The sequence below is a fragment of the Balaenoptera musculus genome, chromosome 15 (assembly GCF_009873245.2).
Source record: "Balaenoptera musculus isolate JJ_BM4_2016_0621 chromosome 15, mBalMus1.pri.v3, whole genome shotgun sequence".
Classification (NCBI taxonomy): Eukaryota; Metazoa; Chordata; class Mammalia; order Artiodactyla; family Balaenopteridae; genus Balaenoptera; species Balaenoptera musculus.
The window spans coordinates 79,407,228-79,423,665 of NC_045799.1; the positions used below are offsets into that span (position 1 = coordinate 79,407,228).

Sequence of the window (16,438 nt, forward strand, 5' to 3'; positions counted from 1 at the left end):
GTAACCCCACACGTGTTGAATTTTGATTTAAGAAAAATGAAGTGGATAGACACTGTTCTTTACCTATTGGGAACCAGTAAAATAGTTGGTTCTTTGGCCAGTGACAAGGTTGTCTGAGTATTTTTAAAAGTATTTCCGTATTTGACTTAGAATAAATAAAACATTCATAAGGCACAAGATGTGAAAGATACAAAGGGTGTACAGTGACGCTTCCTTTGCCCTTGGTCCCGGTTCTCCCATTCCTCTAGAGACAACCAATGCTATCTCTTTTTTTCTTTCCACAGAGGTCATACACATACAACCAAATATATATCCACAGTATGTACATTTTTCTCCTCCACTTTCCCCCACTGCAATGCTTTTAAAAACACCAACAGTAGCATTCCCTGCCTATTGGCCATCACCTTGTATTTTTCGTTCATCAATTTATCTGAGAGATTGTTCTGTGTCAGCAATGAGCTTCCTTATTTGTCTTCTTTATAGCTGGATGATATTCATGTTTGGATGGGGAAACAATAAATGACAGTGTCTTTTTCCACACAGCTCCACTGACCCTGTGTCATCAAACTTTCAGATTTTGTCATCATTGTAGGTGAAAACCAGTATCTTGGTCAACTTTTAATTTGCATTTTTTCTATGTGTGGGGTTGAATAACTTTTCATATGGTTAAGGGCCATTTGTATTTTTTCTTCTGTGAACTGATGATTCCTATCTTTTGCCCTTTTATATTAATAAGTCTTATTAATTAGTAGAGGCTGTTTATTAGACAAATATTTCCTCCTGGTTTGTCCTTTGCCTTTGGACTTTGCCTGTAGGTCTTTGTCACACATTAAGTTTTGATTTTTTTTAATCTGTTTACCTTTTTAAAAAAATTTTGGCTGCTTTGGGTCTTCGTTGCTGTGCGCAAGCTTTCTCTAGTTGTGGCGAGCGGGGGCTATCCTTCATTGCAGTGCGCAGGCTTTTCATCGCGGTGGCTTCTCTTGTTGTGGTGCACGGGCTCCTAGGCACGTGGGCTTCAGTAGTTGCGGCACGCAGGCTCAGTAGTCGTGGCGCACGGGCTTAGTTGCTCTGCGGCATGTGGGATCTTCCCGGACCAGGGATCGAACCCGTGTCCCCTGCATTGACAGGCGGATTCTTAACCACTGTGCCACCAGGGAAGTCCCAAGTTTTGATTTTTATGTAGTGGTTTTCTCAGTCATATATGGCTTCTAACTCAGAAAGTCCTCTTGGAGAGTAACACAATTCTCCCATGGTTTCTTGTAGAACTTTTCCTTTTTCTTCTCTTTTTAAAAATTGTTTACATCTTTTATCTATCAGGAGTTTATATTAGTGTAAGGTGTGAGATGTGTCTCCAACTTACATTTTTTTTCCCAGCTGGCTAGTGAGAGTATGTTTTGAGGAGGAAAGTTTACGGGACAGGAAGGTAGGGCACTGAGCAGAGCAGTATAAGAGGAAGTTTCCCTGGTATAGGTATAGAAGAAACTGGAGGTGGCATTCGAGTCAGGAACTGCTGAGATCATCCAGGTGAAAGGTGAACCCAGGTAGGCCTAAACTAGGGCAGGGAGAGCAGGAAAGATGAGAAAGGGGGAGGGTGGTCCTGGAGATAGAATCCCTAGGACTCAGCTACTGGTTTAATGGGAAAAAGTAAAAGAAGATGCCTGTCTCCTGCCTCAGAGATGCTATCAGCAGAGAGAGAGAATTCAGTGGTATGTGTTCTGGCTTCACAGAAGCAGGGTGCAAGGATTCAGAGGCAAAGTTTGAAGCCTCTCTGGGACACGCGGGGAAGATTGTTCAGCAAGGTGGTGAAAAGGTGAGAGGGAGTATCAGAGATCTGGGGGATGAATTTCCCTACTGCTCTCTTGAGGGCCTAGCATAGGAGTTACACATTCAGTCCCTTAGTTAGACAGGGGTACGCCCCACCCTGAGGGCTACTGCATTCATCCAACCTGTTGGAGGGACTGATTCAATGGGGTGAATCAGACATGTTCCTGACAGACTGGAAAGATGGAAGCCTAAAACTGGGGCCACGGGAATAATCCTCTCCTTATATAGGCCTTTAGTATTTTCAAAGTAATTGGTTGTCGTTGGTGGGTCCCATTTTTAAAGATGGAGAACGGGTTCTGAACGAAGTGAGTTGCCCACTGTTCCAAAAGGAATTCCCAGCAGAGCCTGTAATAATAATAACAACAACAACAACAACAACTTACATTTCTAGAGCACTTACTATCGCACTGAGCTAAATTGTTTATGAACATGAGTTATATCATCTAATCTTCATAATCCTGTAACATAGGAACCACGGCAGGAGGAAGAGGTGGGCTTCTTACCCCCGACCAAGACAGCCTATCTTTCCAAACCCGAAGTGCCCTCTGCCCCCTCCTGCCTCTTCGGTCCAGTCCTCGCCCCCTGCCTGCTCACTTCCTGCCCCCCGACCCAAGCAGGCCAGCATTCCAGTCCCAGGCTGGAGGGACCCCGACACTGTTCATGCAGGTTCGCCATTTTCAGGCGAGGGCACTGAGGATCGTGGAGGAGAAAGAGTCGCGAACACACGCGAGCGGCGGCCGGCAGCAGGAGGCCAGACGGCGCGGCTCACGGCTACTGCCCCCACGGAACTGTCAAAGGCGTGAGGAGACTCCCACCCCCTCCCGGACTACACGCTGGGCTCCGAGGTCCCTCTGCTGAGCTGAGACGCTGAGGGGGCGTGGCCTTCAGGGCCGTACCAAGAGCGCGGATTCGCAGGGGGGAGGCCTGGCCCCAGAAACAAGCGCACGGCCGGGTTGGGAGGAGCGGCGCCGCCGTCGGCCACGCTCCCACCCCCGCAGCCGGCGCGGGCGGTGGTAGCGCCTCAGTGGTGTGGGCCTGCGTCCTCCTCAGGTGCCCGTACTGCAGCCGGCCGACCGTGGTGAGTACGTGCGTTCGCTGGTGCTGGATTGGCGGCGTCCGGTCGCCAGGACTCTGGGTGCCCGGGCTCCGGGGCCCGACGCCTTCTGGCCGCCTCGGCCGCCCGGGCCCTTGGCATGGGGGCGGGCTCTTGGGCCGGCTCGCTGCCCAATTCGCCCGACGGCGGCGCGGAAAGCGCGGCTCCCATTTCGGCCCTTCTTAGGGTGGCCCTTCCCCTCGAGCTGACCTCTCGCGGAGGCTTGAGGGTCATCGTTTCCACGGCCGAAGGCGCCCTACCGGCGCTTCGGCGGAGGATCGGGTCTCGGCGTGAGAGGGCTCCATCCCCCACGCCGCCACCCTTGGGCTAAGCCACTTTTCCTCTCCGAGCCTCAGTTTCCCCGTCTGTACAGTGGGCCTCAGGAGGCGGCCAGTTGTTGGGTTCACTCACGTAGGACGCGCTCGTTGAGTGTGGGTGGGACCCGAATCTGACCTCGCAGCATCAGGTGGGCTCAGTCGAGCCCGCCAGCCCTGCCTCTCCTGGGAAACGTTCTGCGTGCCGGCGGCATCCCTGGGGGACAGTGCTCCTCTCGGGCAGGTGCCTTGGCAGGTGCTTTGCCGGGCTTTGCTGGGCAACCGTGATACCCTTAGCTCGTGGGAGCAATTGGGAAAGAGGTGGAGGTCTTCTGGGCGGCGGGGGCACTTGACCTCGACTTTTTGCTTTTCATTTCTCGATGAGAGTCACCACTGTGTGAGCCGGTGACCAGTACTGAGAAGTTTGGGGCCATTTCAAAGAACGTGGCTGCCTCCTCTCTTAGACCGACAAAATACAGCCTTCCTTGTGACCTTGGCCGAAGTAGGGAATAGTGCTAAGACCAAGGGAGACAGGTCTGGAATGGGTAGTCCTCGGTTGGAACCTTGGCATCTTGGCAGGACACAACTTCTTGGAGCCTCTGTTTCCTACTCAGTAGCCCAGATAGTGATACAGCCCACCCTGTAGGCCCCCACAGGGTTGAGGTTCTGAGGCTCAGAAGAGAGGGTCTCGGAGGGTGACATTGAGAACTGTGACATTCCACGTAAGTTGAGCAGTTAACTAACTCTCTGGGATCCAGTGTCCTCACTGTGCAATGCTGTAATTCACAGGCCCACCTGTTTGGGGAGAAATCACTGATTCATCAACCACTCACAAGTTCTGTCTACACAAGTCCCCTTTGAGTGGTTGTGGAGTTGGCTTGATCAGGAAAAAAGTCCAAAAGTCCCAGTTAGTAAAGCAGTGAACCCAGAAGAAATCGCTTTCTTTTCTTTGTGTCCCTCTACGGAGTTCTCATTTTCCTTTTGAGAGAATGGTCAGTTCCTGAGCTTCTCATGATTTTCATACCACCTAGTTTAATCAAGTCTAAAAAAGTGGTCTGCATTTCAGAGAATAGAATATTGGCTTCCAGTTGGGTTGTAGTGTTGAAAACTTCAGAGTGATCGTTAACTCTCCCAAATCCTTCGTGTCTAGCACTTGAAAAAGTTACAGATAGGTTTGAGCACCTGGAAATAGCAACCTTGATTGCAGTCAGCATGAGTAAGGCAGGTGAAACTCCTGAGTGGTATGAGTTTGTAAACAATCATGAGGTGTATGAGGTGCTTGTTGCCAGACAAGCCTTAAATTTTAGGACATGCCAGTGACTCTGAAATGATCCTTCCTTAACCCCTTGAACATCAGGATCTGAGTTCAATAAAGTTCACGTGTACTTAGGAGATAGACTATTTGAAATCAGAACTGCTTGGCAAATCCAGAACATTTACTTGTTAAACTCATGGAACATTTCAAGTTCATAAAAATGTAGCTCTTAAGCAACTTTTTTTTTTTTTTTCCTAATAGAGGCTTCTGTAATTGTGGGACTTTTCGTGGTTCCAGAGGGCCCAGCTGCCCCGGCAACATCTGCTTCCTCATGCTTTAGGAAGGAGGAGAGCCCTGGATGGGGTGGAGGGTGGGGTGTCAGGGGACCTGAGCCCTAGCTCGGGCACTAGCACTGTGTGCCTTTCACCAAACCACCCCAGGCCCGGGGACCTCAGTTTAGTGCTATGGGATTTAACTTACATGTCAGATTCATTTAAAAATTAAAATGAGAAAAAAGTGAAATGGAGAAATGACTTTTTATAAAAATAGATTTTATTCTGTTTACAAAATTACTAAGTGCTCATTATTTTAAAAAATACTCATATCAAAAGGAGAAAAATAAATACCGTATGGTAACACATATAATGGAATCTAAAAAAAAAAAATGGTTCTGACGAACCTAGGGGCAGGACAGGAATAAAGACACAGATGTAGAGAATGGACTTGAGGACATGGGGAGGGGGAAGGGTAAGCTGGGATGAAGTGAGAGAGTAACATTGACATATATACACTACCAAATGTAAAATAGATAGCTAGTGGGAAGCAGCTGCATAGCACAGGGAGATCAGCTCGGTGCTTTGTGACCACCTAGAGAGCTGGAATAGGGAGGGTGGGAGGGAGACACAAGAGGGAGGGGATATGGGGATATATGTATATGTATAGCTGATTCACTTTGTTACACTGCAGAAACTAACACAACATTGTAAAGCAATTATACTTCAATAAAGATGTTTTAAAAAAAAACCTCTTATAGAAATACTCAATATAATAGTGAACATTCCTCATAGCCTTACACTGAGACAAAAAAATTACTGCTAGTGGTGTAGTATATATTCTCCAGATATTTTTCTTCACATATAAAAACATTTATTACCTAGATTTTTTTTTTTTTACTTAAAACAGCAGGAATTTTTTACTATTTAAATTTAAAACACAGAATTAAGATGAAACTAGTCATGCTGTTCTGAGTCTTGCTTTTTATTACTTAACATGATGTCTTTCTATAGCACTATGTAAAGATCTACCTCATTCCTTTTTTAAAACCTCATTCTTTTTAAAAATGACAATATCCCAGTAACCAATATTATTGAAAAAAATGTATGTTGTTTGCAGCCTTTTACTGTTATGAATTCTGCTACAATGATTAGCCTTGTTCTTTATCTTTCAGCGATTGGACAAATATTTTTGCATAATGAATTCTTAGAAGGGGAAGAACTGGAACATTTATGAGCTTTTAAATGTATTCATTTAACAGATGTTGATTACCTATGATATATCAGGCACTATTTGAGGTGTTGGGCCTATAGCAGTGAACAAAACACACAAGTCCTCCACGGCTCTGACACATGGTTTGTCAAATGATGATATAATTTCAGATTTAACTTTTTACTATGTGTCAGATTCATTTGAAAATTGAAATGGAGAAATGACTGTTTTTTATAAAAATGTATTTTTTCTGTTTACAAAATTATTAAGTGCTCATTATAAAAAGTCTATTACAGAAATGTGCAATATAGACAGCGAATGTCCTTCATAGCCTTACACTGAGACAGTTTTCAGATGGAGAAAAATAGTACAGAGGAGTATGTGTGTTTGTAAAAATGGGGTGACTTTAAACGTCAATAGATATTGCCAAACTTCCCTCCAAAACTGATAATCTTGTTATGTTCCCACCAGCAGAGACTCATCATTTTTTTTTAAATTTTATTTATTTTATTTTATTTTTGGCTGCATTGGGTCTTCGTTGCTGCGCGTGGGCTTTCTCTAGTTGCGGCGAGCGGGGGCTACTCTTCGTTGCGGTGCGTGGGCTTCTCATTGCAGTGGCTTCTCTTGTTGCAGAGCACTGGCTGTAGGCGCGTGGGCTTCAGTAGTTGTGGCACGCGGGCTTAGTTGCTCCGCGGCATGTGGGATCTTCCTGGACCAGGGCTCGAACCCGTGTCCCTTGCATCGGCAGGTGGGTTCTTAACCACTGCGCCACCACGGAAGCCCAAGACTCATCATTTTTTAATTCATAATTCTAGGGCCAGTTGCTAACTGCTAATGGCAGAGATGCTTTTTTTTTTTGGCCACACCGTGAGCGGCATGTGACCTTAGTTCCTGGACCAGGGAATCGAACCCTCGCCCCCTGCAGTGGAAGCATGGAGTCTGAACCACTGGACCGCCAGGGAAGCCCAGAGATGCTTTTATTTCAGGAAAATTTATGTGAGACCCTGAGCTAAGTTTGTATTAGGTATATATATATATTATATATATATATATATATATATATATATATATTTTTTTTTTTTTTTTTTAAGTTCTTCTGATGACCCCAAAGGCCGGTGTTTCCGTGCCCACTTCACAGCTGGGGAGGCTGTCTCAGAGATGAAATCACTTGCTCAAGTCTATGAGGGTGAAACTAAGGCCTCACATAGGGCTGTCTGCCTCCAGAGCCCTCCCTCCTCTTTTTGTGCAATGTTATCTCACATTTTCTGACTGTAGAGGATTTTGGGGGGGGATGGGGGGAGGGAAATCTAATACATGTAATTGCTTAATAACATGATTGTTCCTCGCTTCCAGTACCGCAGTGCGCAAGGATGTCTATCTTGTATCTCTCACTGTACATTTCATCATAGCGTAAGAAACTTAAATGAGTATCTTATACAGAGATAGACAAAGCCAGTTCTTTTATTATTATTATTATTATTACCATTATTATCATCACCATGATTATATAAGCTACAGGACAAAACTTGTTATCTTGTGCAGTTATCTGGCATGTAATAGAAATGTAGGCTCACGGAGCAGGTGGGGAGAAGCTCCTGGGTCAGAGGTAGCTTTCTAGCTTGTACAGGCACCAGCTTATAGTGGTCCACACCGGCCTTACATTCTTCATCCGTCAAGTGTAGGAAAGAATCCCTGCTCCACCTGCCTCCTGGAACTGCTCAAGAAGTATTTATTTTCGGTAGTGAATTCTCTTTGTTCTTGGAAATGTTTCCATCCCTGAGAAATGACATTTTAAAACACGTTTTTGGGCTTTAGGGTCTAAACTTCTGTGTTTAGGGCCTGGTTTAGCACTCAAGCACTGACGGGGAGAGGACCAAGCAAAAGTGAACAACGATGACAGAGTGTGTCGAGTTCCTTCTTGAGATAATGCGTGCGAGGCGTGTCCTCTCGGTGCTGAGCCTGCTGTGCGCGCTGGGGAGCACTCAGGACGAGCTGACTTTATTGGGGAGGGCAGGTCCTGCAAGGCTCCACGGAAGACGGGACATTTGAGTTGGATCTTGGAGGGTAGCTAGGAGTTCACGGATCCCACCAAGACACACCTGCTCTGGGGCGTGTAAGGGTGTAGGTTGCCTGATGCTTGGAAATGACTGGGGCTTATCTGAAGGGGTCTTGTGAACCATGCTATGTGATGGGAAGGCTTTTCAATAGGTCTGTGATGTGACTAGCACAGAACAGTGTATTCTTTTCTTAGGTTTGCGGACTTTCTTACTTCTCTCTGGATGAATTCATCACTTAGGAATCTTACTCTGCCTAAATCTGTGTCATACCATTTCAGAGCTCTACATCCTGAAAGTGTTTTTCCTCCCCCAGCCCCCTCCCCAAGTGAGGTGTTTACATTAGTTGTGTGCCTGCTGGGATGTGTGTGTGTGAAGGTGGCGGAGGAGTCCCATGGCGCAAACCATGGCTCTTTGCGGACTGGTGGCTCCTGTTGGTTGGGTCCACTGGAGCCAAATCCATCAGCCTCTGTTATGCCTGATGCTGGTTGGCATGGCAACACGCTCGGGGATGTCGTGAACAAAGCAGCTGGGGGACCTGGTCCTTCTTCTGGGTGGCTTGTGGAGAAAGCTGCTGACATAGGGGGCTTACTTGTTTTACTTATAAAGAGGTGATGTGGTGGGGGAACATCTAAGAATTATCCTTTACTTGGAGTGCTGGAGGGTGAGGCATTCTGGTCTGTACGTAGCTGAGAGAATTGTACACGTGCTTCCCTGAAATTAATCTGTTTCAAAGCTAAACTAGAATAAAATGATGAGCCAAACTGTGGTGCCATCGGCCGTAGACTGTTTCTCAGAGAACTGGATTCTTTGGGAGATGTCCTGTAGTAGGAAAATAGGATGGAAAAAGCTGAGTTTTGTCCCCTGGTTGTAATCACGGAGGAAGATGGACTCTGTAAGGACACTCTGATGTGGGCTTGTGTAATCTGCTTCTAGGTGAAAATCAAGAATGGTGTTTAGTCATTTTTTTAAAAAATCTCCCCTAGTTTTGTCTTCAGTGCCTTTTCCTGTGGCCCTGTGCACCCCATTCCTTTTGCCAGAGCAGCCTTTCATATCACTTCTTCCTTTGATGCTTAGGTAAGAGCACTGTGACCGAGGTAACTTTGATCCTCATGGCACACACCATCGTTGCCCTGGGTAGGCTGGGTCTGTACAAAGGTTGGAGGACTGGGTAGGAACACATGAACTCATGCTTGCCTTCCCTGAACCCGGTGTGCTGACTCTGTATCTATAGGTCACTTGGGGTCAGTTTTCAACACTGAAAACAGGGCTGGCGGTTCTCGAAAACACAGGAGAATGGATCAGCCAGTTGTGCCCAGCTTCTTTCAGAGGTGGGGTTTCGGGTGGAACTGTGGTCTTGTGAAGAAGGGCATTTGTTGGTTTCAGTTAGGGTTTCAGAACCTTTGCGATTAGGAAACCACATGGCATTACCTGGACATGTTGGACACAGTCCCTTATGTAATGTGACTTGCAAACTCTAAAAGGTCATTGAGCAAGACCGTCCCGCCTATCTGAAACCCCCACCCTGCTAGTGACCTCACCGTCCCCTGGTCCCCAAAGCTCTAAGGACAAAAGACATTTTCCACTTTCCCCTTGTCTTCACTCTGGGGTGCCTCCACCACACAGTCCCAACAGTTTTTAGTCTTTGAATCTCCTTCCACTGCTGTGGTCTTATTGTGGCCCCTGTCATTTCCTGCTGCGCCAGCTCTCGAATTGGCCTCCCTGAGTCCATAATTCTCCCTCCCCGCCCCACCCCATCACTTCTCATGATCTGTCCATGGTACCATTGCTCATGAAGCCCAACTCTTATCAACCCTCCTTTGCTCAAGAATTTACAGTCACTCTCACTGTCTTACTGTTTTCTGTTTATTTTTCCTTCTTCTCCGTCTGCTTCCACCAAGAATATGGAAGTGGCTTATATTAAAAGGAGTCTCATTCTCCCTATCCCTAATGGCAATATGGGGGTTGGAGAAGAATGTGGATTCACTGAGAACAGAGAATTCCCCATCATTTCCACGAGTGTAGGCCAGCACATAGAATAGTGCCGGGCATGAAGTAGGCCCTCAGAAATGCTACCTAGATGAGTGGCGGATGAGTGCTTATGGTTTCTCTCTCCTGAGTGTACTGCCGAGCTTTCTCCTGCATATTGACTGAGGTGCCAATATTGGGTCTGATCTGTGTTTTTTAAGATTATTCTAAGATGCAATATGAACTTTTTGTAGGATTTTAGTTTCCATCTAGGTGTGAAATTTTAAATGTTTCAAGTTCCTCCTGCCATTGATAGTTTATTCAATAATTATTTTTTAATTGAAGGAAAGAAATGACTTGTGTACTGCCCCTCCATCATAGTATTCTATGTCTTTCTGGATATTTCTAGATCAGTTAACCTGGATGCCAAAAACATGAATAAATTTGTTTATTTAAAAAATTCTAATGAAATGAATAGAAGGGATCTAATCTAACCTTTGAGTGTCTGTTGTATGTCAGGTGTTTCATATCTCATGTGATGATCATAACACTGTGAGGATGGTCAGCAAGGAGACCGAGGCTGAATAAGCAATGTGCCCAGGGTCCCGTGGCGTGTAGGTGGCACATCTGGGGTTTGAACCAAGGTCTGTCTACCTACATGGAAGGCCCATGAAGAACATGGAAAAGGCCCATGTTCTTTTCATGGCTCAACAGGGTTTTATTTTAGGTTTGTTGAATTTCAAGGCCCACACCCTCCTCAGCAAAACCAAGAACCGTGGAAAGAACCTAGTTATTGAGAGAAGGCCCCAGGAGGCAGGTAATTATACCAAAAGACAGTCAAGGGAAGTCATTGTGACGGAGCACAAAATTCATCTCAGAGCTTCGTGGAAGGCAAGGAAAGAAGGACAGGATTCACAGCAAACATGATGGAAAAAAGGAAGCGCATCAGTTTATCACAAGAAGCACTTGTCCTTGGGGCTTCATATAACGGTCACTGAGTAAGGCAGGGGGCAGCAGCCTCTGTACTCAGCAGGTGTTTGAAGAGCCCCTCATGTGTACCAGGCCCCCTCTGAGGTGCTGGGACTGCACTGTGTGTGGACAAGATCGACAGGATTAGATAGATGGCTTAGGCCAGGGTGGAGGGAATGTTCTAAAGAACAGAGGAGTGTGACCACAGGTCACCCTTTCTGGGACCCACTGGGGTAAAGGCAGTGAACTTCACACTCCCTTATAATACTGTCAGGGCAGTTTTTTGGGGGATGGGAGCCAGAGAATAGACCCAGAGTGGTGTATTTTATCAGGCAGGGGTAGAGCGGGGGGATCTGGGAGAGCAAGCGCGGAGAGACCCTTTGCCAGAGGCGGAAGGCAGGCAGTCCACAGTGGAGGCCCTGAGCGCATCTTCCACGCTGTGTCCGGCTATTTTGCCATGGAAGTTGGAAAGCCTGGCTTGGCTTCTTGCCCCTTATCGGGTGACTGTAGGCAGAGCCGGGAGTTCTCAGCAGGCAGCACTGGTTGTGGTTCAGTGCTCCCGGCTGAAGGGCCAGCATCCTGTACCAGCGAGTGGGGAGCGAGAGAGATGCTGGAGCTTTTGTGGATTCAGTCACGCAGCGGGTAGATGGTGAGCTCTGTGTCATGCCAGGCCTCCTGAGCACGAGGGCTCCTGAAATGCAGGGCAGCGCCAGCCAGACACCAGCCCAGCAGTGCTGTCACCTGATGGTATAGTCAGGATATTAAACTGCCAGGTGAACCCCAGGCCAGGCAGTGAGGCGGCTTCTGTCTACAGCTTTGCCTTGTTCTACAAAGGTGGTGAAGGGCATGCAGGTGGATGATTGAGTGGCTCTGACGCCAGTGGGTCTGGGTTTGAATCCTGGTTCTAACGCCTATCAGCTCCCAGACTTTGGACAAGGCACTCTAATCTCTGTGCTAATTACAGCTCCTGTACCTCAGAGCGTTGCTGTAAGGAGGACATTAAGTAGTAGAAAGTCATAGTGTGAATGCTTCATACCTGGTAACGGCTGTTACAATTAGTATTTATTTAGAAAAAAATAGATACGATGGCAGGTGGGGACCTAGGGATAAGATAGCATATGGCTGCTCAAGGCTGTTTGGATTTGTCCTGCGTTTCCTGATGTCCAGAGCAAAGAGGGGGAGACACATCAGAGGTGGGAGTGTCTACTGATGGGTACAGAGATTTCCTTTGGGGGGCGGGGGGTGATGAAAATGTCCTGGAGTTAGCTAGTGGTGCTGCTTGCGTAATGGGTGAACATACTGAAAACCACTAAATTGTACACTTTAAAATGGTGAATTTGGGGTGGGGGGGGCGTGAATTATATCTCAATTTTTTTAAAAATAATTTATTTATTTTTGGCTGCGTTGGGTCTTCATTGCTGCGCACGGGCTTTCTCTAGTTGCGGCGAGTGGGGGCTACTCTTTGTTGCAGAGCACGGGCTCTAGGCGTGCAGGCTTCAGTAGTTGTGGCATGCGGGCTCAGTAGTTGTGGCACATGGGCTCAGTAGTTGTGGCTCGTGGGCTCTAGAGCGCAGGCTCAGTAGTTGTGGCGCACAGGCTCTGTTGCTCTGCGGCACGTGGGATCTTCCTGGACCAGGGCTCGAACCCGTGTCCCCTGCCTTGGCAGGCGGATTCTTAACCACTGCGCCCCCAGGGAAGTCCCAATATATCTCGATTTTTTTAAATCAGGTTTATTGGTCTCAAGTCCTTGAGCAGCTAGACTCTCACTAGTTCTGCTACTGAGTCCCCATCACCTCGAGTGAGTTGTGCACACCTGAGGCAGACACATTCACTGCTCACGGCCTATTTCTGTCCCCACCCTCCCATCCCTTAGCCCTCTGGAAGTTAACCTCAGCTAACGCCCTGTGAGTGGGAGCGTGGTGTGTCCCCTCTGCCCTGAAGCATTTAAAGTCTGGGACCAGTCCCTCCCAGTCTTCTCCCCATCACAGAAGCCCTGCAAGTTACATGTTGAGTTGGTGGCATCACAAGGAAAAAGCTGCTTGAAGCACCAAGTCCCCTTAAGGAGGCCAAGAGCCTGGCGGAGACACCTGGCCTCCACTGGACATCGTGAAAACTTATGCATTACATCACTTGGGGCATAGGGCAGGGCTGGGAGGGGGACACCTTTCCCCGGTGCTGTGGCCTGTGTCCTCATAGCCCCTCCCTCATGCGTGCTGTGTGAGGCGGGTCTTTTCTAACCGGAAGCCACAGCCGATGCACTGGAACCCGACTGTGTCCCCACTGCTGGCTGCAGCCGAGTTCACAGCCCTGCCTGTCAGCGGGAGCATTCAGCTCAGCCTCTGGGAGCATGTCGAGTGATTGAGTGTACCTGCCCCGAGTGACAGCGTGGTGTAATGTCAGGCCAGCATTTTGTCTGCCTCCCCCACTAAGAGAACATGGTCAGGCAATCAAAAACTCTCAGCAGCTCCTGGTTTAGTGCAGGTGGCGTAATAATCGTGGACACTTTTACGGACGCCGTGAGACAGTCCTCTGTCCCTATGGGGTCTGGTTCTTACTGACTCGCTCATGCTGTTCTGTTGTGACCTTCGATAACCCCACTGCCCACATCCTACCATTTAAAAGCATGGTGTGATTCGGCAGGCAGAGATCGCGGAGATGACCTTCAGTCGGTGCTCAGACACACTTGATTGACACCAGCCTTTAACACGTGGCAGTGGCCTAATGTCAAGGCGAAATGCAGGCAGAGCTGGGGATCAAAACAGTGCCATCCAAGGCCCGAGCCTGACGGCGGTCTGGCCTGACCTCGTGATAAAAGCTGGCCCCTGGGAAGTGCGTGGCCACGTGTCTATCTGCCGTCCTCCGTCAGCGCCTCCATCACCGTGTGTAGCTGCTGCCCGCAATAGCCTTGTGTGGCTCCTGTCCTCGTCCCCACCCCCACCCCACCCCCGGCAGAGACTCCGTCTTCGCTGAAGGGCACCGTCTCCTGCTGGCCAAACCTGGGGTGACAGGCCAGCCTGGGAACCAACCGGGACGAAGATGAGCCAGGAGTTGGGCCACCCCCTTGCTCGTCTGCAGGTAGATGATGACTAGAGCCGTGACAGGCAGTGACAGAGAGGGTCTTGTGTGGCCCTTAAATCTCCCTCTTTGAGTTGCTGGCTGTGGGACCTTCAGTGATTTTCTGGTTCCTTAGGTCTTCAAGTCCGTGTCTGTAAAAATGGGTGAAATATTTATCTAAACAGGCTAATCATAAGAGTCAAAAGAAAGTGGCTGTGTAAAGCACCTAGCGCGGTGCTCAGCACGTGGTGGCCGCGGGGTCAGTGCTGTCCCCGTGCCCGCCCCCCGCTTAGCGAGTAGGCAGCGCACGAGGTGCTGATGAGGACTGCAGCCTCTCTCTCCTGCAGTGCTCAGTGCTGGGTTTTTGAGAACCAAGGTCCTTACTCAGGTGACGAGTAAGACATAACTTGAGCTTCAGGAGCTCATAATCAGGTCAGAGAAGCGGACGGGGAGGTAACTGACTATAACCCGAGGCAGAGGCTGCCAGGTGCTGGAGCTGAGTGAGAGCGTGAAGCCGGCAGCCAAGCTTTTATGGAGGACGTAGCATTCGAGTTAACCCGTTAAGATACAGCTTTGATGGCTACGGAAAGAAAGCGAAGAACATTCTTAGGAGGGAGAACAGTGAAGCAGAAACAGGCAGCAGTGTATGAGGTGTGTCTAGGGGGGCTGATAGGAAGGCCTCACAATAAGGATGCTACTGGATTTTTTTTTTTTAATTTTTTTTTAAACCAATTTTTGACTTACAGAAAAATTGCAAAAATATTGGGTTGGCCAAAAAGTTCGTTCAGTTAGCGAATACATTGTTCAATAAAATTCTTGGCGAAAATGAAAAATGTGTCTTTTATTTATTTTTTAAATTAATTAATTTATTATTTATTTTTGGTTGCATTGGGTCTTTGTTGCTGTACGCGGGCTTTCTCTTGTTGCAGCGAAAGGGGGCTACTCTTCGTTGCGGTGCGTGGGCTTCTCATTGCGGTGGCTTCTCTTGTTGCGGAGCACAGGCTCTAGGCGCAAGGGCTTCAGTAGTTGTGGCACGTGGGCTCAGTAGTTGTGGCTTGTGGGCTCTAGAGCGCGCGCTCAGTAGTTGTGGCGCATGGGCTTAGTTGCTCTGCGGCATGTGGGACCTTCCCAGACCAGGGCTCAAACCCGTGTCCCCTGCACTGGCAGGCGGGTTCTTTTTTTTTTTTTTTTTTTTTTTTAATTTTTATTTATTTATGGCTGTGTTGGGTCTTCGTTTCTGTGTGAGGGCTTTCTTCAGTTGTGGCAAGCGGGGGCCACTCTTCATCGCAGTGCGTGGGCCTCTCACTATCGCGGCCTCTCTTGTTGCGGAGCACAGGCTCCAGACATGCAGGCTCAGTAATTGTGGCTCACGGGCCCAGTTGCTCCGCGGCATGTGGGATCTTCCCAGACCAGGGCTCGAACCCGTGTCCCCTGCACTGGCAGGTGGGTTCTTAACCACTGTGCCACCAGGGAAACCCGTGTCTTTTATTTTTACTTAAAACTGAATGAACTTTTTGGCCAGCCCCAATAGTTCAGCGTTTTCTTACATTTCTCACCCAGCTTCCCCTAAAGCTGGGTTAGCTTGTTAGCATCTTGCAAAATTATAATAAAGTTAGCAAGAACAGGCAATTAAGACTGGTAGAGTATCATTAACTATACACCAGGGGTCAACAAACTTTTTCTGTAAAGGGTCAGATAGTGAGCACTTGAGGCTTTGTGGGGCCAGAAGGTCTCTGTCACAGCTCCCAAGTCTGTTGTTTTAGCAAGAAAGCAGCCGTAGATCATCTGTAAATGAATGAGCATGACGGTGTTCCAGTAAAACTTTGTTTTCAAAAGTAGTCAGCAGGGGGGCTTCCCTGGTGGCGCAGTGGTTGAGAATCTGCCTGCCAATGCAGGGGACACGGGTTCGAGCCCTGGTCTGGGAAGATCCCACATGCCGCGGAGCAGCCGGGCCCGTGAGCCACAATTACTGAGCCTGCGCGTCTGGAGTCTGTGCTCCGCAACAAGAGAGGCCACGATAGTGAGAGGACCGCACACCGCGATGAAGAGTGGCCCCCGCTCGCCGCAACTAGAGAAAGCCCTCGCACAGAAACGAAGACCCAACACAGCCAAAAATAAATAAATTAATTAATTAATTAAAAAAAAAAAAAAAGTAGTCAGCAGGCTAGGTTTGGCCTGCAAACCATAGTTTACCAGCCCCTGAACGAAACCCTGCCCCTCATTAGAGTTTCACCAGTCTTTCCTCTCATCTTCTCTCTGCTCCAGGATCCTACCCAGGACCCCGCCTGGCACTGAGTTGTCATGCCTCCTGAGTCCCCTCCAGTCTGTATCAGTTCCTTCCCCTTTCATAACCTTGATGCTTTAGGAGAGGGCTGGTCCATCATTTTGTAGAATGCCCCTAACTTTGGGTTTGGTTTGGTTT

General features: G+C 48.2%; 1 protein-coding gene across 2 annotated transcripts in view; it reads left to right on the forward strand.

Moving 5' to 3' along the window:
* Window positions 1-16,438, forward strand: part of LOC118881001 (NADPH--cytochrome P450 reductase) — a 71,656-nt gene that overhangs the window by 5,579 nt on the left and 49,639 nt on the right. Inside the window, exon 1 of one of the 2 annotated variants that reach the window (XM_036825250.1) lies at window positions 2,834-2,902. The exons of the other annotated variant lie outside the window; for it this stretch is intronic. The gene's annotated coding sequence lies outside the window, so the exon portion shown is untranslated. Of the gene's footprint in view, window positions 1-2,833; window positions 2,903-16,438 lie in introns of those variants that run through there. 2 annotated transcript variants of the gene reach the window in all.